Source organism: Oncorhynchus tshawytscha, linkage group LG28 (assembly GCF_018296145.1).
Source record: "Oncorhynchus tshawytscha isolate Ot180627B linkage group LG28, Otsh_v2.0, whole genome shotgun sequence".
Taxonomy (NCBI): Eukaryota; Metazoa; Chordata; class Actinopteri; order Salmoniformes; family Salmonidae; genus Oncorhynchus; species Oncorhynchus tshawytscha.
The window spans coordinates 4,255,960-4,277,768 of NC_056456.1; the positions used below are offsets into that span (position 1 = coordinate 4,255,960).

The 21,809-nt window shown below is 46.5% G+C and overlaps 1 pseudogene; it reads left to right on the top strand.

The window, feature by feature from the left end:
- LOC112227306 overlaps positions 1-21,809 on the top strand; it is a 55,621-nt pseudogene that overhangs the window by 24,431 nt on the left and 9,381 nt on the right.

The following is a 21,809-nucleotide window of genomic DNA, read 5'->3' on the forward strand; positions in this document are numbered from 1 at the left end:
ATAGCTTTATGTAGTCATCTATATATTAGATGCCTTGTTGAAGGCATTGGAGCCCGGTCCTCCTGGGACATACAGTTCTAGAATATAATACAATCATTTTTCTTGACCACGTGTCTTGATGGCCATGTGCTATAACTAGGGTCCAGATTTGTCCCTGGTCAGGGTATGTGGTCAGTCAGGCAAGACTGACTAGAATAGAAGCACTTTATTGCAGCACTTAGCAGCATCCGGAGCTGTGAGAGCCGTGGCCAGGCCATCTGTTCTGATCTGTTGTGTAACTAACACTGCTAGCCACCCACTACGGTTATATCCCACTCATACATTTATGTAATACATGGCAGATCTGGACTTTATGGTTTTCTTCCCATAATCATTATTAATGATCGAGCTAGAGTGACCACCTTCACTATTATGGAAGCTTGTTCCTGATATGTTTTGACAATAGGAAAATCTATGTCAAATGTATCCCCTCTGCTTTGAAATGCATTAATGGCCTTTACTTGTAAGTCTATTTAGGAGATGTTATTTGCATATAGAAGAGGATAGAAACACAAGGATGGAAAGGTTCTGGAGCCTGCTCTACCCGTTCACTGAAAATTATAGTGAAGTCCAAGTCAACTCTCTGGCTGGCTGACTGTGTGTGCCATGATCTTTTTTTTCCCATGTGTATTTTACCCCTTTTTCCCAATTTCAATCTTGTCTCATCGCTGCAACTCCCCAACGGGCTCAGGGGGAGGCGAAGGTCGAGTCATGCATCCTCCGAAACATGACCCGCCAAACTGCGCTCCGAGTGGGGCAGCGGTATAAGGCACTTCATTGCAGTGTTGTGATGTCACTAGAGCCTGGGGTTTGAGCCCAATAGCTGCTGTGACCGGGAGTCCCATAGGGCGGCGCACAATTGGCCCAGCGCCGTCCGGGTTTGGCTGGGGGGGCTTTACTGAGCTCATCGTACTCTAGCGACTCCTTGTGGTGGGCCTGGTGCCTGCAGGCTGACTTCGGTAGTCAGTTGAGCGGTGTTTCCTCCAACACATTGGTGCAGCTGGTTTCCGGGTTAAGTGAGCGGTTGTTAAAAAGCTTGATTTGGTGAGTCATGTTTCGGAGGACGCATGACTTGACCTTCGCGTCTCCCAAGCCCTTTGGGGAGTTGCAGTGATGAGACAAGATCGTAATCACGAAATTGGGAGAAAAAGGGGGTAAAAATTAAATAGTTGATTTTTTAATAAGAAATTGATATTGCCCCCATAAAAGCCCAATTCTATATATATTTTTGAAACCTTTATTTAACTAGGCAAGTCAGTTAAGAACAAATTCCTATTTACAATGATGGCCTACCCCAGCGACACTGGGCCAATTGTGCGCCGCCCTATGGGACTCCCAGTCACGGCCAGATGTGATTCAGCCTGGATTCGAACCAGGAACTGTAGTGACGCCTTTTACACTGAGATGCAGTGCCTTAGACCACTGCGTCACTCGTCACTAATCTGGTGGTTATTATGACCAAATTTAGAGAAAATAATGTTATTCTTTTTTATTATTATTTAAAATATATCTACTGCTTTACATGGTGTAAGAGTTTATGCAAACACTATTGTCACTATATGCTACTAAATGGTAGTAGGCATTTCACCTGCTCAATAAAGCGAATACAAAGTTTAGTGTAGACTGGACCAAAATAACTAATGGCACCCCGGGTGACATTTTGTAGATTATCAAAATATTTTATTCAACATTGACAAAATTGATCGAATTTTAGTTTTAAATGAACTTCTTATTATATGACAGTAGAACCGGTATTATCATGTCATGTAGGACTACTTTTTAATATCTTGATATAGACGATCAGATATTTTAGCACCCCTAATGCTTGAAATGGTGCGCTCCGCCGCTGCAGCCGTTCTTGCCAGTGCTACAAGGTTGCCACATCATTATCTGCCAAAAGGATCTACTATACCGCTGGGCTGAAGCGCGCCATCTTCGCCGTTGATATAATACATCATGAATGATTGTCAAGGGATTGCGGAGGACCTGATTGCCGCTACCGAAATAATTGTTTTGGTGTGTCACTTCTCTGCAGTGACGGTGTTTGGTTAAAGGGATACGGTGGTAGTCTACCGGTGATGATCAACCTGACAGCGGGAGCCTCCCATGACAGCCAAACCAAGTGATGCAGCGGAACGTACGCGTGTTTTTCTGCTGTCGGGAAACGCGAAATGAAACAACCGGGAGCGAAAGGAGGAAGGGCTCATGTGTATTTAGGGAATATAACACCAGAATGACTTTATATTTCCCTTTCGGATTTAAGTCATTGCATCAGAATTTCCATTACGGAATGCAACAGAATCGGTGACCAAGGATACTGGACGACTTGCTGTCTGCCATCTGCTGCTCTAAGAAGCAATATGCTATCAGAATCCATCCAACGTCGTTATACTCCTATGGAAACAGCAACTCTGGCAGAATGTGAAGAGGGGAAAAGGGCATTATATCTAGAGGATTGGATTTTGTGAGCATCTCTTGCTTGCTGCTGTCTGCTTTTCCTTGGCAGGCTAGCAGTAACAATATTTGAGTTTCTCCAATGACTCTCTATCTGTTGTTTATATTGAATTTTAGTGGTATTTATTTGTCTGAAACCACGTGGTTGCTATTTGTTTTGCATCTCTTCTGAAGAGAGAGAAGCAGATAAGAGGACTGTTGCATGCAATATGCCAACATTTACATCTTAATAAATGATTTAATACACAGATGTTGATGGATGAGCAGTCATACTGGAGCTAATAACAGCATCGCATCATCTCATTCACCTCCATCAATCAAATGTTATTTATTATTTATACAACACTTAACGGCAACCGGGACCTCAACCCCACCAAGGAGCATCCGAGGTGACGTCAGTGGAAGAACTCTGGGGATATGGGAGCGCCATTCATTCTTCTTCAGGAAAATGGAAGTTTAATACAAAGGTTTATCATACAAAATAAAGGTGTTTTCGGCATTAGACTAAAGTCTTCACACAAAACACCAAGCTCAGGTGAATGACCTCCGTCTTGACTGTGTGCATGTGGAATGCTGGACATCAGAATGAAGGAGGCGTGTCGTATCTGCGCGAGGGAGCTCTGTGGTAACCAACGGCGATGGATCTTCCACCCCGCCTCCAAACTCAACCTGCAGGTGCTCCTGTCCCACGCCCTGGGGCGAGAGCTGATCCGCGACGGCCGCGGCGAGTTCGCCTGCTCCAAGTGTGCCTTCATACTGGAGCGCATGTATAGGTTTGACACGGTGATTGCCCGGGTGGAGGCCCTGTCCATTGAACGGCTGCAGAGGCTGCTCCAGGAGAAACACCGGCTACGGGGCCTCATCGGTGGCCTCTACCGGAAGACCAACAGGGAGGATGGAGGCGGTTGTGCAGGGGCCGTTACTGGGCCTGGGGATACGGGAGGAGGGGGAGGAAGGGTACAGGGGGAAGGTATGGTGGACATGTCCGGTCTGACCCATGCTAAGTACTGTGCTCTGCTCCAGGAGGACTTGGTGTACTCTCTGTATGAGTCCTGGGCTGAGGAGGGGTTAGAGTTCGGGGGTCATAATCATCATCATCATGGGCATCGCCAACAATGCGCAGGGCCTGCGCCAGAGGTGACGGCTGTGGGGTCACAGCGCTGTGGGACTGTCACGCGTTCACCCAGGAAGTGCCGAGGGTGCACGGCGTGGCGAGTGGCGGACTCAGACTACGAGGCTGTGTGTAAAGTACCCAGGAAGTTGGCACGGAGTATTTCCTGTGACCCATCGACGAGGTATTCGGTCAGCGTGATTGGAGGAGGACGTGCAAGTGGAGGAGGAAGAGGAGGGGAGAAAGATCCAGACGGGACCCCCTCCTCGCTCACGCTGATCCCTGGGTCCAACCCTACGCCCCGGGCTTCGGACAGCGACCCTACCCTGGTGGGCCGAGCCAGCTCCAGCCCCTCTATAGACTCCCTGGACATAACCGGAGAATCTACCCAGCTGTCTGCAATCCAAGATGGGCCCGAGGGGCTAGAGTATCCCCAGGACCCCCTGGATGATCGGTTCTCCGACTCCCTCTCCGAGGAGCACCACCTGGTGACTCCACTGAGGTCGGCCTCCCGGCTCTCACTGGCCCTCTGCCTGGTCCAGAACTGTGTGTACCGGCCAGTCCAGAGCCCCAAGGGAAGCAGACTGCCTGTACTCAACAGACAGGGCCCCAGCAGCAGAGGCTCCAGACTGAGCTTCCATGAGCCGGCCTTGGGGTTGCTGTATGGAGGTCTGAATGGAGAGGGGGAGATTCATGTCCATGTGCCCGACCTGGAGGCCCCTCTGATCAGGCTGGATGGAGGGATAGATGGGGGTCTGGACCTGGCTGAGATAGAGGAGCTGTGGGAGGATCTGTATCATGAGTGTCCTCCCCCACGCCCCCACCAGGTATAACACTGCAGCTCTCCAGTCAGACATTGGTTCACCTCTGGTCTGTAGTTCCCACTTTTTAGCTACTGGAACAGTAACTGAAATCAAAGGAGTTTTTTATTTATTTCAGTAGGATACCTTATTTTACTACAAACCTTTTTGTAGCATATTTTAATCATCTACAGATATACAAATCTCAGAATATGGAGACTATTCCAGAAGGTTAGTTAGTTATCTGTGAATTCAGCAGACAGTGCAGTGCTCCCAACCGTGAGAACATTCCGTGATCTCACCACACTCCGGGCTAATTAGCTGGATAATCCAGCTGTCCATCTACATCACTTTAACCTCTCCTTCCCCCCCTCTGCCTCCAGAGAGGATGCACAGAGGATGTTGAATCAATGTGTGTATGTGTGTATGTGTGTATGTGTGTATGTGTGTGGGTGCATCTGTGTCTGTGAGATCATTGTGTGACTCAGGTGTCTACATGCCTAAAATGCACATCCTATAATCCTTCAGATGTGTGTTTTGTTTGTGTGTCTGTGTGTTAAAAGCAGTGAGGGATTCTCATGTAGAGCCCTCAGGCCAGTCAGCCATACTAATGAGTGAGTGTGCGCTCAGAGAGTGGAGCTGTCATGGTTGGTCAACCACAGAGGCACATTAACAAACCTAGAATGATATTGCCATCTTCACAGAACAGAGGTACTTCATTTGAGCCAGTTTGCTACAGCAGGAAAATAATCCTGCAGCAACAGGAAATGTGAATTATTATAATTTATGGAAACATTTGTAGAGGTTAAATACATTTTTCGAAAGGGAAATTCAAGTCTGAAATTTTCCAAACTGGAAATGACTAACTTCAGAAGTCTTTATAAACCTTGAATACAATACATGTTTTAAATTTGTCACAACAGTGTGATCAAATTAAGATCCTACATCTGTAGAACCTGAGGTACTGTGTATGATCTATCTACAATATACCAAACATTAGGAACGCCTTCCTAATATTGAGTTGCGCTGAGTGGTGAGAACTATGTTGACAAATCCAGGTTCTCTTTCCATAATCAAGTCTCATCCCGGACTCTTAAAGCTGTATCTCTGTGCCAAAACAAAGAGTAGGCCGTCTCATGTCATGCTGCCTTGCAGTCCAACCAAGGTCGATGAAATGAGGAGCAGACACGGTGAACAGAAGATATGTAAGCGTCCTTTGGAATAAAATGAAGGTGCTTGGTACAGTAGCTCTATGTAGCTCTCAAATTCCAATCATATTGACTCTAGCTCCTCTGTGAGCCTCAGTAGATAATAGACTGTGACAGAGATGCAGGCAGTGCCTGTGTCTGATTTAGGAGCATTCCTTAATGTGAATGGGATTTCAGGCCTCAGCCAGCCCCAGCCCCGTTCACTAAACTAGGTTAGCGCATGGGGGGACATGGAGTGGCACCACTATTGGCCTATTTTCACAGCAGCAATAAGCCTCGGAGGCAGCAAACCCTGATAGTACCGCGCAATGTCAGACCAGGCTAGTGGATGTCATTATATTACAGCATGCACCATAGGCATATAATTACTAGAATGGACTTTCTAGTTCAAAGTCATTCTATTTCTATGGCATGTGCAGTATTTCTCCCTGCTACTCAAATGGCCTGGACTATGGCCATGTGGTATGTTTTTGGCTTGGACCTGTAGGTATCTACAGTCTGTACTGTAGCTCTTAGGACCTCTACTGTATGTATTACAGTATAAGAAGATCAATCCACATGCCACCACATACATCTAGCCTGTGTTCCCATTCTAACAGGGATTTAACAGATTTATATTACTTACATGTGTGTGTGTGTTGTGGGATTTCCTCCCGGAGTGTAAACCTATAAATATAGGATGTGAGTGCTGTAAGGGAGATGGTGACACACTGGTTACGTAAGTTACGTTATAGGGGCACCGCAGAGCACTTAACATACACAGGGGGCTGGATGGATCTGCTTTTAGCAGCATAGAAAGATGGGTGAACAGAGCATTTGGTTTGGAAAGTACAGTCACCAACAGCCCAGCTCAGTGCATTGTCCCTTTTCCTTATAAACAGATGTGGCTAGAGCGGTTGGATAGCAATACTGTGCCAAACTATTGTCTCTATCTCTCCCATAGTATTCATTTGTGAGCGAAGCGGGATTCGGTAAACGTGGACTGTAATGTGTGTGTGTTAACCCCTGTCTTTGTGTGTGTGTTCCAGACTCTGATCGAGGAGCAGCAGAGCCAGTTGAACCAGTATGAGTGTGCAGCAGGTCAGTGTGTCAGTGAGCTGCAGAAGGCCCAGCAGCAGGTCCAGTCCCTGCAGGCCAAGAGCCAGGAGAGCGAAGCCAACAACGCGGTACGGCTACAGAGAGACATTACCCATCTATACATCAAACGCATACCATACACACAAACACACACACACACACACACTTTCTTGTCCCTTTGTTTCTCTCTCTCTCTCTATACTTACTCATCCTCTCTCTCTCTTTCTCTCTCTCTGTTTCCCTCCTCCCTCCCGCTCCAGAAGTTGCAGGAGAAGCTCATTGAGATGGAGTGTGAACTGCGTTCCATCCGCCAGGGAGCTCAGAGCCAGGAGCGCACCATCCAATGCCTGACCGATTCTGTCAGTACCAAGGATAACGAGGTATGTGTGGTCTACACTGAGGCGACATTGCTGAACCATAACCGTTCTGAGTCGCAGCCAGGGGACTACATTTGAGTACACACTCAGTAGTGATTTGCAGAATATTCCCTATGTCCTCTTCAGGCCGTGGAGCTGTACCAGCTAATTGAGGGGCAGAACGCAACACTGTGTAAGCTGAGAGAGATGGCCCACCGCAACCAGATCACACACACTGAGGTGAGACCTCACACACCCCAGACAGGTCCAGACAAGCACTCAGCAGCATACCAGTTAATAAAAGGCCGTAATAACCCAACTGTTGATGGACGGACGGACGGACGGAGACGCCCTTTCTTCATGACCAGTCTAACCCCAGTGGATTTTATTGTTTGGTCCTCTCTCCCAGGATCCAGAGGGGGGCAGTGAGGGTGCGAGTTTAGCCCAGTTTCAGGGTGAGTTGGTGGGGTTACAGAGCTCTCTGTTCACCCTGGGTCTGGAGCTGGAAGCCAGTCAGAGAGCCCAGAAACAGAGCCAGAGACAGGCTGAGGACCTGAGCAGAGCTAAAGACAGACTCCACTCTGACCTAAAGGAGGCACTGCAGCACAGGGAGGTCACCGACAAACACAACCAGGTGTGTGTGCTCTGTGTGTGGATGTGTTGGTGTGGACCCCTGTAGCAATGATGTAGGTGGTGTGTGTAACCTATCCTCTATCCCACTGTAGGACTTGCGCAGTGCCCTGGCTCAGTCTGGCTTTGAGCTGCGGACTAAAAAGGCTCAGCTGGAGGAGAGTAAGGTGGAGAGACGCACAGAAGTTCAGGAGAGAGACAAGAACATCACCCAGCTCAAACACTCCCTTCAGGACAAGGAGAGGCAGCTACAGGTGAGAGACATAACCCCCCCCCCACACACACACACACATACATGAACACACACACACATACACACTGACCACCCTATCTCCCTCACCCTTTGTAGGAGTACTCTGAACTCCTGGAATCAGCAGACAGCTCCAAACCCAGAGATGCTCTGCTGGACAAACTGAGAGAACGCATCAGAGACAGGGACAGAGCATTGGAGGTAAGGACACTTACTCTTACTGGATGGATGGATGGATGGATGGATGGATGGATGGATGGATGGATGGATGGATGGATGGATGGATGGATGGATGGATGGATGGATGATGGATGGATGGATGGATGGATGGATGGATGGATGGATGGATGGATGGCTGGATCGATCGATCGATGAAAGGATGGAAGGATGGGTGGATGGAAGGATGGATGGATGGATGAAAGGATGGAAGGATGGATGGATAGATAGATAGATAGATAGATAGATAGATAGATAGATAGATAGATAGATAGATAGATAGATAGATAGACACTAATAATAATGATTGATGTTCTCTTTCTCTGTCCAGCGGTCTATAGATGAGAAGTTCAGTGGTCTGGAAGAGAGGGAGGAGCAGGTGAGGAAACTACAGCTGGCCCTTCGAGAGAAGGAGCGAGACCTGGAGAGACTGCGCTGTATACTGTCCAACAACGAGGAGACCATCACGGTACAAACGCACGCACTAAAGGACGATACCTCGAGCTACCACGAGGATACGCCCACTCTCACACACGGTACATCTATATACATTGACATGTTTAGACTGTGTGTTTGTATAGAGTCTGGATGCGTTGGTGCGGGGTAAGGAGCTGGACGTGGAGCAGACAGCAGAAGCCCTCAGGAACTTGCAGTGGCTCCAGCAGCAGAGTGAGGAGAGAGAGAAGTGCACTCTGAGAGAGAGAGACACGCTCATCAGCCAGCTACAGACTGCCCTGCAGACACGCAGCCAGGAGACACAGGTAAACACACAGAAACACACACACGCACAAACACATACGAAAAACATGAGTGCGCTAAATGAGGTCAACAGCTCAGATAGGTCACACTAGTGAGGACTGGCTGTGCCACCAGTTTGCATTCTGTTTGTTCTTGTAACCAGTAGTTTCTCTCCAGTGTTGAAGTTTTTCATTGTTGGCTGATATTAATGACTTGCAGTGCTTTAACAACCTCAAACTAGTCCAATGAGGAAAAACCTGCTCTTATATCTGTCCCCTCCAAAAACGACAGATATACTGACGTGTGTGTGTGTTTTGTTTTCTCCTATGTGTGTGTAGGACCTCACGGCAGCCCTCCTGGCTAAGGTCCAGGCAGGCCCCAGTGGGGTGGTGGAGGAGCTGAAGGCTCGCCTCGCGCTGAAGGAGAAACTGTTTCAGGAACTGCTGTCAGACCGCAGCCGTCAGAGCCACGAACACCAAGCACAGGTCCAGGATCTGCTCAGCACCATCAGCACTAAGGACCAGTACATACAGGTACCACACACACACACACACCCCTGATCTAGGACCTGTCTCTGAGAATATGAATGATGAGCTTATGTCAGCTGTACAGTGTACTCAGCCCAACATCACTAAGAAAAATCCAATAGTCTATTATAGAAATGGAAACATTTATGATAGACTGGATGTAACATATAAATTGACAGTCGATTTCAGAATCTCTCTTTTCTCCCTCCGACCTCCTCTCTCAGGACTGCTCTGATAGGCTCTCTCAAGTGATTGGCGAGCGGACGGGCCAGCTTCAGGAGCTGCGCAGGCAGCTGTCGTCACAGGAACGGGAGATGGGTGAGCTCCGGAAGGAGAGAATGGGAGAGGCAGAGCGACTGCAGAACCTGCTGAAGGAGAAAGAGGCTTTTATCCAGGTGAATTCTGGGACACTGGTTGACAACACACACACACACACACACACTAACTGTCCTACTCCTCCCCACCCAGAGTCTGATGCAGAGCCAGGAGGAGAGCATGGAGCTCTCCACACCAGAGGGGGCAGAAGAGGTACAGGCCATTCGGGAGGAGCTGCAGCTGGTCAGGAAGAAGGAGAAGGAGGCTCAGCTGGAGATTTCAGCCCTGCGTTCAGCTCTAGCTCAGGCCCAGGAGCAGGCCCAGAAGCAGGGGGATAGGTTTAAGATCCTGGCCCCAGGAGTAATAGCCAGGGACCCCTCCAACACTGACCACCAGGTATCCCTGGTTCTTTATTGTCTACAACATTGTCCTTGTTAGTTAAGGTCTAGTGCCTACTGAGTGGAGTGTGTGTTTATAATGTTTCCCCCTTTCCTTTTCCCAACCTCTCTGTCAGAGTGTGTTGGAGCAGTTGGCCAGTGAGTACCACAGGCTGAACGATGCTCTGAGGGCAGAGAAGAGGCTGTACCAGAGTCTGAGCCACATCCAGGCCAGAGGAAACAGGTAGGAGGTTGCCACAGAGGCCTTCACTGAGGCCAAGAATAAACACATCTACAAATACACACACATGGGTGCCTACAAATACACACATTTGTGGACAGTGTAAGCTAGTGTCAGTACACATTGCTACATACAGTAGTAGGCTAGTAACAACCTTTGAAACCACAATCAGTGTTTGAGGATGTTGGTGTGTGTGTGTGGTGTCATTGCCCCTCTCTCAGCACCTCAGAGAAGACCCGGGCCCTGCACACCGAACTGGACTCTATTCAGGCACTCCGAGGGCAGCTGGAGGAGGTCCTAGCCAGGACCCGGAAGACCGCCCTGGCACTGGAGAGGACAGCTAAGAGGCAGTCTGACTTTGGAGGTGGGGACGGGCAGGGACCGGCCTCCAGGGCTACCTGGGGCACTGTTACTAATTCTGTAGGATATTCTGTCTAGCCACTGCACCAACGAGTCAGACAAATGCACTGCAGGTAGAAGTTGCCCTTAGGTGCAGATCTAGGATCAGTTTACATTCACCTAAATCCTAACCTTAACCATTAGTCATCCAAACACTCAATACTGACCTAAGGTCAGTGACTATGGGCAACTTCGTTCCTCTTTGGATGACACAGACACCACACAATAACCGATGCCTGTTCTAACCAACAACACGTTTTTGGGGGTGGTTTTAATTACTGTATGAAGTGGCAACGTGCAACTTAGATGTTTTATTATTTATTATTATTCATATATTCTGTGAGTGTGTTTTGAATTGTTGTGTTTGTATTGTTTTTACAAACCGCCTGCGTATTGCTTTGCAGTGCGGCTGTTCTGTAATGCTATTTTGTATTGTACTCCGTCTCTTGGTGTCAATGTGTCCAGCCTTACGGTAATGTGATGTGTGGTGTAGACAGTCCAGCTCATGCCTTACAGTAAATGTCTTCAAGTCATCCATCTTATTATTTAATACCATCTTTGTGTACATACCGTATGCAGGCCCAAGATATATTAGCTGAAATCAAAAGGATGGCCAAGTAGTTAGTATTCCTCCGCAGATCTTCATTCCACAGGTTTTAAAGATCCTATCATAGTTGTTCTTAGTCTCAAAGATGATGCATGGACCACTAGGTAGTCAATAGTGTTTTCTTAATTAACAAAGTAAGAATCCTTATCTTAGTTATTTGTTAACCTTGTTATCCATTTCGATACCCCACAACCCAAGTATCTTAGATAGCAGGCCTATTTCTTGCATTTATTGATAGACTTTGTACCCATCACAATGTGATAAAGACATGATAATAAGATTATACCTAGTATCATTCGAGATTCGATTGGTCCAGATTGATTAGGTTTTAAGGATTTTAGGATTAGTGAAGGAATTTTCTATTAAGGTTTGGGGTGATGAAACCCACATTATTTTGTACTTTGAAATGGAAAGTAAATAAAATATTTCCTGTTTTTTTTGTTGTTGAAAGGATTTTTTTCTTTGAATTGGGGACTGGATTCCCTCTCCCTTTTTGCCCTCTTATCCAATACAACAAACCCTCTCTTCTCCCCCAACTAGTACAGAACAGATAACGGGTGTTCTGTCTATCCCTGAGGTGAAAGAAAGAGAAAGTGGTGATCATGTGCTTTTCTCATCCCTGTCTGAAGAGTCACCTTTGTCTCTACATTCTGTCTCCATAGTCTGTGTCAAAACACACTCACACTCACTCACACTCACACATTACCGCCCACCAACACTTGCATACACACACACACACACACACACTCACACGCATGCTCTCACACACGCTCACACATTCTAAGAATATTCTAAGAATTCTTTCACAGAAGAAAGAGATCTCTCATGTTTTTAGGGAGTTACACTACCATCTCTGTCGTTAATGACTTCTCTGCCATGTGCATGGCATCCCAGCATGTTGTTTGCATGGCTAGTTTACTGTGATGTGGATTGACAACTTTGACAGAGGTAAGTCACTATTAGGTATACGATAATATAGTCAGTATAGTATATTATGTGAAGCAGTCCTTCTGCCTCACACTAGTAATGATTTCCAATCATTATATCTAACCAGATAGATTATAGAAGGTATATACAGATAGCACAGGAGGTTGGTGGCACCTTAATTGGGGAGGACAGGCTCCTGGTAATGGCTGGAGTGGAATTAGTGGACGGTATCAAATACATCAAACATGGTTTACATGTTAGCTCTGTTCCGGCCATTATTATGAGCCATTTTCCCCTTAGCAGCCCATTATTATGAGCCATTTTCCCCTTAGCAGCCCATTATTATGAGCCATTTTCCCCTTAGCAGGCCATTATTATGAGCCATTTTCCCCTTAGCAGACCATTATTATGAGCCATTTTCCCCTTAGCAGGCCATTATTATGAGCCATTTTCCCTTAGCAGCCCATTATTATGAGCCATTTTCCCCTTAGCAGCCCATTATTATGAGCCATTTTCCCCTTAGCAGCCCATTATTATGAGCCATTTTCCCCTTAGCAGGCCATTATTATGAGCCATTTTCCCCTTAGCAGCCCATTATTATGAGCCATTTTCCCCTTAGCAGCCCATTATTATGAGCCATTTTCCCCTTAGCAGGCCATTATTATGAGCCATTTTCCCCTTAGCAGACCATTATTATGAGCCATTTTCCCCTTAGCAGGCCATTATTATGAGCCATTTTCCCTTAGCAGGCCATTATTATGAGCCATTTTCCCCTTAGCAGCCCATTATGATGAGCCATTTTCCCCTTAGCAGCCCATTATTATGAGCCATTTTACCCTTAGCAGCCCATTATTATGAGCCATTTTGAGCCCTTAGCAGGCCATTATTATGAGCCATTTTCCCCTTAGCAGCCCATTATTATGAGCCATTTTACCCTTAGCAGCCCATTATTATGAGCCATTTTCCCCTTAGCAGACCATTATTATGAGCCATTTTCCCCTTAGCAGGCCATTATTATGAGCCATTTTCCCCTTAGCAGCCCATTATTATGAGCCATTTTCCCCTTAGCAGCCTCCTGTGAAGTGGTGAAGCAGCCTCCTGTGAAGCGGTTCTGGCTCATGGTGGCCCAACGTCCTACTAAGATACTTGTCAAATCTATGCCAAGGTTCATTGAAGCTGTTCTGGCTCGTGGTGGCCCAACGCCCTACTAAGATACTCGTAGATTCTATGCCAAGGTTCATTGAAGCGGTTCTGGCTCGTGGTGGCCCAACGCCCTACTAAGATACTTGTCAAATCTATGCCAAGGTTCATTGAAGCTGTTCTGGCTCGTGGTGGCCCAACGCCCTACTAAGATACTTGTCAAATCTATGCCAAGGTTCATTGAAGCTGTTCTGGCTCGTGGTGGCCCAAAGCCCTACTAAGATACTTGTCAAATCTATGCCAAGGTTCATTGAAGCTGTTCTGGCTCGTGGTGGCCCAACGCCCTACTAAGATACTCGTAGATTCTATGCCAAGGTTCATTGAAGCGGTTCTGGTGGCTCGTGGTGGCACAACGCCCTACTAAGATACTTGTAGAATCTATGCCAAGGTGCATTGAAGCTGTTCTGGTGGCTCGTGGTGGCCCAAAGCCCTACTAAGATACTTGTCAAATCTATGCCAAGGTTCATTGAAGCTGTTCTGGCTCGTGGTGGCCCAACGCCCTACTAAGATACTCGTAGAATCTATGCCAAGGTACATTGAAGCGGTTCTGGTGGCTCGTGGTGGCACAACGCCCTACTAAGATACTTGTAGAATCTATGCCAAGGTGCATTGAAGCTGTTCTGGCTCCTGGTGGCACAACGCCCTACTAAGACACTTGTAGAATCTATGCCAAGGCGCTTTGAAGTGGTTCTGGTGGCTCGTGGTGGCCCAACGCCCTACTAAGACACTTGTAGAATCTATGCCAAGGTGCATTGAAGCGGTTCTGATGGGTCCTGGTGGCCCAACACCCTACTAAGACACTTGTAGAATCTATGCCAAGGTGCATTGAAGCTGTTCTGGCTCCTGGTGGCCCAACACCCTACTAAGACACTTGTAGAATCTATGCCAAGGTGCATTGAAGCGGTTCTGATGGGTCCTGGTGGCCCAACACCCTACTAAGACACTTGTAGATTCTATGCCAAGGTGCATTGAAGCGGTTCTGGTGGCTCGTGGTGGCACAACGCCCTACTAAGATACTTGTAGAATCTATGCCAAGGTGCATTGAAGCTGTTCTGGCTCCTGGTGGCCCAACACCCTACTAAGACACTTGTAGAATCTATGCCAAGGTGCATTGAAGCGGTTCTGATGGGTCCTGGTGGCCCAACACCCTACTAAGATACTTGTAGAATCTATGCCAAGGTGCATTGAAGCGGTTCTGATGGGTCCTGGTGGCCCAACACCCTACTAAGATACTTGTAGAATCTATGCCAAGGTGCATTGAAGCGGTTCTGATGGGTCCTGGTGGCCCAACACCCTACTAAGACACATTATGTTGGTGTTTCCTTTCTTTCAGGACACACCAGCTCTGTCATAGTGCAGGACACACCAGCTCTGTCATAGTGCAGGACACACCAGCTCTGTCATAGTGCAGGACACACCAGCTCTGTCATAGTGCAGGACACACCAGCTCAGAACACACCAGCTCTGTCATAGTGCAGGACACACCAGCTCTCTGTGCAGGACACACCAGCTCTGTCAGTGCAGGACACACCAGCTCTGTCTAGTGCAGGACACACCAGTGCAGGACACACCAGCTCTGTCATAGTGCAGGACACACCAGCTCTGTCATAGTGCAGGACACACCAGCTCTGTCATAGTGCAGGACACACCAGCTCTGACATACACACACCAGCTCTGTCAGGACACACCAGGACACACCAGCTCTGTCAGTGCAGAACACACCAGCTCTGTCATAGTGCAGAACACACCAGCTCTGTCATAGTGCAGGACACACCAGCTCTGTCATAGTGCAGGACACACCAGCTCTGTCATAGCGCAGGACTTTTGTCTTATACTTGATCTGGTATTCATTGTCCCTCAGCCAACTCTCCCCCTGTCCCGCTCATAGCTTTTCATCTACCCTACCCTAATACACAATGCCAAGGGTTATGAGTGAGTTATAGGCCGTTTAAAAAAAATTAAACCAAGGATAATCTCTCCCATATGTCTCTTCCATAGAATATTTCATTATCTTCGGTCTAAACGGAGGCAGAGGTGCGTTGTTATGCAAAGAATGCACACAGTAGGGTCATTCCCTTTGATATTTTAAGTAGGAATTGTGCACCAATATTTAACATTTTAAAGCTGTTTAATAATAAATAGAGACCAAATGGAGAATTCAATAAATCTGATTTTTTATTTGAACAAAGACTTGCTAAAGTGCCAAGATTCAGCATTTTGACATGTTCCTCCGTCAACCCTGTCACCTCTAGGATGATTTTAACCCACTTAACCCCCAAATGTCTCCATGTTCCTCTGTCAACCCTGTCACCTCTAGGATGATTTTAACCCACTTAACCCCCAAATGTCTCCATGTTCCTCCGTCAACCCTGTCACCTCTACGATGATTTTAACCCACTTAACCCCCAAATGTCTCCATGTTCCTCCGTCAACCCTGTCACCTCTCTTCATCATTGTCAACCCCTGGTTCTTTTTTTGTTTTGACAAAGTCATTTCGGAAGATTATTATTTATTTCCTGTGATTAGTGATTCCTTTATGTCTGTCCCTCATTTTAAGTCATTGAATTGTCATTTTAATATGGTGAAACTAGAACAACCAAAAATAAGCGTTGAACATCTAATTGTCAAATCATTGTGTAAAAGCAATGACATGCCCTCTATGACAGAATGTTACAAATAGATCTGTGTGGTTGTTATTACTTCGTGCCTCATAGCACCACAGAGAGGGAGAGTGTGTGTGTGTGTGTCTATATCCCCAGCACAGAGTGAACACATACACGCTACAGGGTTGGGCAGAAGACAGAGGGGCTCTCCTATCCATGGCTGGGCTCAGTGTGTATGTTTGGCTGTCTACTCCTGACATAACATTTGATTCTGACCAGGGGAAGAGAGAGGGGGATAGAGAGAGGTAGAGAAAGAGGGAGGAAGAAAAATAGTTAGAGGGAGAGTGGTAGAGTGTGATATAGACAAACTTGGTAGGGGAGAGGTTGAGAGACAAAGGGAGGTGGAGAGAGGAAAGAAGGGCGAGGAAGTGTCTGATCTGATCGGTTGGCTGTTGTGTTTTCAGAGCTCAGCACGGAGGAAGAGGAAGAGGGAGACGATGAACAGGGCAGCACTGATGAGTTCTCAGACAGTATCGAAGACGATGAGGATAAACTGACTGCCAAAAGCCTGGCCTCCACTAAGGTACATGTGACTTCTTACCTTTAAATCTTAAATTGTACACTAGCCTTGTGCCTCTCATCGTAGTCTCTCTCGACAGACTGGTTGCCTCTCAATGTTCCAGTATCAATGTTCCAATGTTGTTGCCTTAGGAATGGGATTTCCAACACTTATCTCATCCCCTTGTACTTTAGAGCTTAATGTTGACCATCTTCCAGCCTGCTTGCCAGACTGTTTCTGTATTCAACAACACTGCATTGTTCTCTTGCCAAATAAGACAACAACAAAGTGATTAGCTTAAGCAGACGCAGACCAGTACCCAGACTAACAAGTCCTTTTTCATGTTATGAAACTGTAATTCAGTCACCCCTCTCTCTCTCTTTTCCTCTCTTTCTTGACCAGAACTCTGGAATGGCCTGTGGGCAGGGGGTGCTGTCTGGAGGACCTGTGAGTGGAGCACTGTCCCAGGGGGCCATGGGGCAGGTGAAGCAGCTGGCTGAACAGAAGAGGGCAATAGAAGAAGAACTGGAGGAGATGAGAACACAGCTGGAGACCACCGGCTACTCCTCCCTAGCCCAGATGAGGTATGTACATACACAGTACCCACTCACCTACAGACATCAGTATCTACTATTCGAACACATTAAATGGTCTATGCCAGTGTTACTCACTATTTTTTGCAAGGGGGCCACTTTGGGTTGAGGCAATCCTTCAGAGAGCCGCACAGATCTTTCATTTATTCTACTTTTTCTTCCAATATTATCAATTGAGAGCAAATTCAGAGCAATAGAGCACATGCAATTGATTTGATATACAGCACATCACAAATATATACATACAGACATCAAATAGTCTACATCACATGTATACGACGCATATTAAGGGGCACCTCAGTAGTTGGATGAGCAAAAATGTCTCTTCTGCTCCTTGACTGAATTCATTCTAAATCTACAGTTGAAGTCGGAAGTGTACATACACCTTAGCCAAATACATCTAAACTCAGCTTTTGACATTTAATCCCAGTAAAAATTCCCTTTTTTAGGTCAGTTGGGATCACCACTTTATTTTAAGAACGTGAAATGTAATAATAATAGTAGAGAGAATGATTTATTTCAGCTTTTATTTCTTTCATCACATCACAATAATAGTGGATAAGCAATTACAATAACCCTTAAGCAGTGTAGTTGTTGTTATTCATACTGAATCCCATGGTTTACTTTCCATCTCGTGCAGGAGTACACTGCTGAGGCTGCAACAAGAGAACGAGGCCCTAAAAGAGAACCAAGAGGAGGTAGAAGGTCTAGGAGAGCTGGAAGATCCAACAGACACATGTCAAGGATGGGAACAGAAAGAGGAAGAGGAGATGGAAGAGGGACTACCAGCAGTGGGACCCACCCAGAGCAAACGTGGGCCCCCATCAGTAAGGATGAGAGAGGGAAGGGGGAAGAGACAGTGTACCAGACCTCACTCCTTAGACCTGGGTACTCTCCTGTCCCACCGTCAGCCAGACCACTCAGAGAAGGTAAAGGTACAATCCTCTACCCAAAACCAGTGCTTGCCGGAATGGTGTTAACATCTCACTCTGTGTATAATTCAAAATGTCCATCTTACTCTCTGTCTCTCTATCTCATTCTCTCTCCCTCTCTCTTCCCTTATATTCTCTCCCTCCCCTACTCCCTATCTCTTTCCCCTGCCCCTTATCTATTCTCCCTTTCTCTCCCTCTCTCTCTGTGTCTACTTCCTTCCCCCTCTCCTCATATCTCTGTGTTGGTGTAGCTATAGCAGTCTATGTAGGGCAGTTTTCTTAGCCTGGGGATAGTTTATATAAGCAGCACTGGCTCTGGGCAGGCAACTGCTGCTCCTTTTTGTTCAGGCGAGAGGAAAGGAGTGTTCTGTGTTTCAGCATGTGCTTTATGAAATAGGACACAGGACATCCAGTTGTAGTTGGAAGTTTACATACACCTTAGCCAAATACATTTAAACTCAGTTTTTCACATTTCCTGACATTTAATCTGAGTCAAAATTCCCTGTCTTAGGTCAGTTAGGATCACCACTTTATTTTAAGAATGTGATATGTCAAAATAATAGTAGAGAGAATGAATTATTTCAGCTTCAATTTCAGCTTTTATTTCTTTCATCACATTCCCAGTGGGTCAGAAGTTTACATACACTCAATTAGTATTTGGTAGCATTGGCTTTAAATTGTTTAACTTGGGTCAAACGTTGTGGGTAGCATTCCACAAGCTTCCAACAATAATTTGGGTGAAATTTGGTCCATTCCTCCTGACAGAGCTAGTGTAACTGAGTCAGGTTTGTAGACCTCCTTGCTCACACACACTTTCTCAGTTCTGCCCACAAATTTTCTATAGGATTGAGGTCAGGGCTTTGTGATGTCCACTCCAATACCTTGACTTTGTTGTCCTTAAGCCATTTTGACACAACTTTGGAAGTATGCTTGGGGTCATTGTCCATTTGGAAGACCCATTTTGCGACCAAGCTTTAACTTTCTGACTGATGTCTTGAACGATTGCTTCAATATATCCACATAGTTTTCTTTCCTCGTGATGCCATCTATTTTGTGAAGTGCACCAGTCCCTCCTGCTGCATAGCACCCCCGCGACATGATGCTGCCACCCCCGTGCTTCATGGTTGGGATGTTGTTCTTCGGGTTGCAAGCCTCCCATTTTTTCCTCCAAACATAACGATGGTCATTATGGCCAAGCAGTTCTATTTTTGTTTCATCAGACCAGTGTACGATCTTTGTCCCCATGTGCAGTTGCAAACCGTAGTGTCTTTTTTAATGGCGGTTTTGGAGCAGTGGCTTCTTCCTTGCTGAGCGGCCTTTCAGGTTATGTCGATATAGGACTCATTTTACTGTGGATATAGATACTTTTGTACCTCTTTCCTCCAGCATCTTCACAAGGTCCTTTGCTGTTGTTCTGGGATTGATTTGCATTTTTCGCACCAAAGTACGTTCATCTCTAGGAGACAGAACGCGTCTCCTTCCTGAGAGGTATGATGGCTGCTTGGTCCCATGGTGTTTATACTTGCATACTATTGTTTGTACAGATGAATGTGGTAATTTCAGGCGTTTGGAAATTGCTCCCAAAGATGAACCAGACTTGTGGAGGTCGACAATTTTTTTTCTGAGGTCTTGGCTGATTTCTTTTGATCTTCCATGATATCAAGCAAAGAGGCACTGAGGTTGAAGGTAGACCTTGAAATACATCCACAGGTACACCTCCAACTGACTCAAATGATGTCAATTAGCCTATCAGAAGCTTCTAAAGCCATGACATAATTTTCTGGAATTTTCCAAGCTGTTTAAAGGCACAGTCAACTTAGTGTATGTAAACTTCTGACCCACTGGAATTGTGATACAGTGAATTATAAGGGAAATAATCTGTCTGTAAACAACTGTTGGAAAAATTACCTGTGCCATGCAAAAAGTAGATGTCCTAACCGACTTGCCAAAACTATAGTTTGTTAACAAGAAATGTGTGGAGTAGTTTGAATGACTCCAACCTAAGTGTATGTAAACTTCCGACTTCAACTGTATTAAGGCTTTTTCAATCTGCTATACATGTGAATGCTTTGTTTCCATAATGAATACAAATGTTTCTGACATCTGTTTGCTGCTACCATTGTATTTATTTTAGCTATAAATATAACAACATTTCAACCATTATGGTTAAAGCTCAACCGTTATGATTTAGGCTTATTAGGTTACTCATGTAAAAGTGAATCAGCAGGCATTGGTTTGTTTTTTTGTTACTCATGCTGCATTCATAACCAAGTGGGAAGGTGTAAATTGCCAGTTGGATGCATTCAAATGCTTTGAACTCATTTAGAAAATGCTAATTGGCTAATGACGTCACAGGCCAGCGTGTGGGAGAAGTCGGAACTTAAGGGTTATAGACGAGTTTCCCACTAGTTGGAGGGGCATTCAAGTGGATTTAGCCTTGTCTTGATTCCTATAGGAGGCGGGGTCTGATGATGTCACTCATGATGTGGGCGGGTTCTGGCAGCATGTGGAGACGGGTCTCCGTGAGCATGTGGTTCGTCTGCGTTCTGATTTGGCACTGAGCAGACAGGAGAGCAGAGAGCTGCAGGAGAGACTCATGGTGTCTGAGGCCACGGTCCACGCGCAGGCTGAACAACTCAAGGACTACAGGGAACTACTGAGTGAGTCATCATACACCTACACCGAAAACATACATGCATACCACAGGATGCTGCTACGGAGGGGACTGCTCATAATAATGTCTGGAAAGTAAACAATTAAATACAGTGTAGCTGATTCACTTCATTGAATCACTCGATGTAATTTACTCAAGGAGTAATGGTTCTCACGCACACTCTCACAGCGGAGACGTCAGTTGAGCAGGACAGCAAGCAGGTCCAGGTGGACCTACAGGACCTGGGCTATGAGACGTGTGGCCGTAGTGAGAACGAGGCAGAGAGAGAGGACGCCAGCAGCCCAGGTAACTGAGCCACGTCTCTCCTTTATTTGTCTCTCCAGTCTCACCTGTCTTTTCTCTCGCTCCTACTTGCCTTACGCCTCTCTCACCTCTCACTGCTTTTATCTCACGTTGCCACTTGAGACATCTCAAACTCGCCATACGGTAGCTACTTGACTTTTCACACACACCTCCCCTGTCACTACCTTACCTGTGCCGGGTGTGATGATCTGTACAACTTGTTAGTCTCTTCCTGTATCGCTCCTCCCTCAGAGTTTGATGATCTGGAGATGTGTACCTCACTGAGCCACCAGCAGGACTATGAGCGTGCTGGGGTTTGGTTCCATGGTGATGGGGGGTGGGCGGGGCTTATGACGACGAGGGGGAGGAGTCAGTGACAGGCTCTCTACAGCAATTGGTCCAGGACCTGCGTTCTAAGCTGGCCCGCTGTCACAAGGTGATTCGTGGGTTGCAGCTACGTGTGCGTTCACTATCCACCACCAGCGACTACGCATCCAGTCTGGAACGCCCCCAGCGCAAGGTACGTCATATACATACAAGACCTGATTGATTGATCAGTTGATTGATTGCTTCAGTGACTTGTTCGCTTCTTGCTTTATGGGCTGATATGATATTTTCTGTGACTATTCAGTCTTTTCTCTCCTCTCTATCAGGTGAACTGGGCATTCGAGGCCTCCCCAGCCCCCAGCGGTGT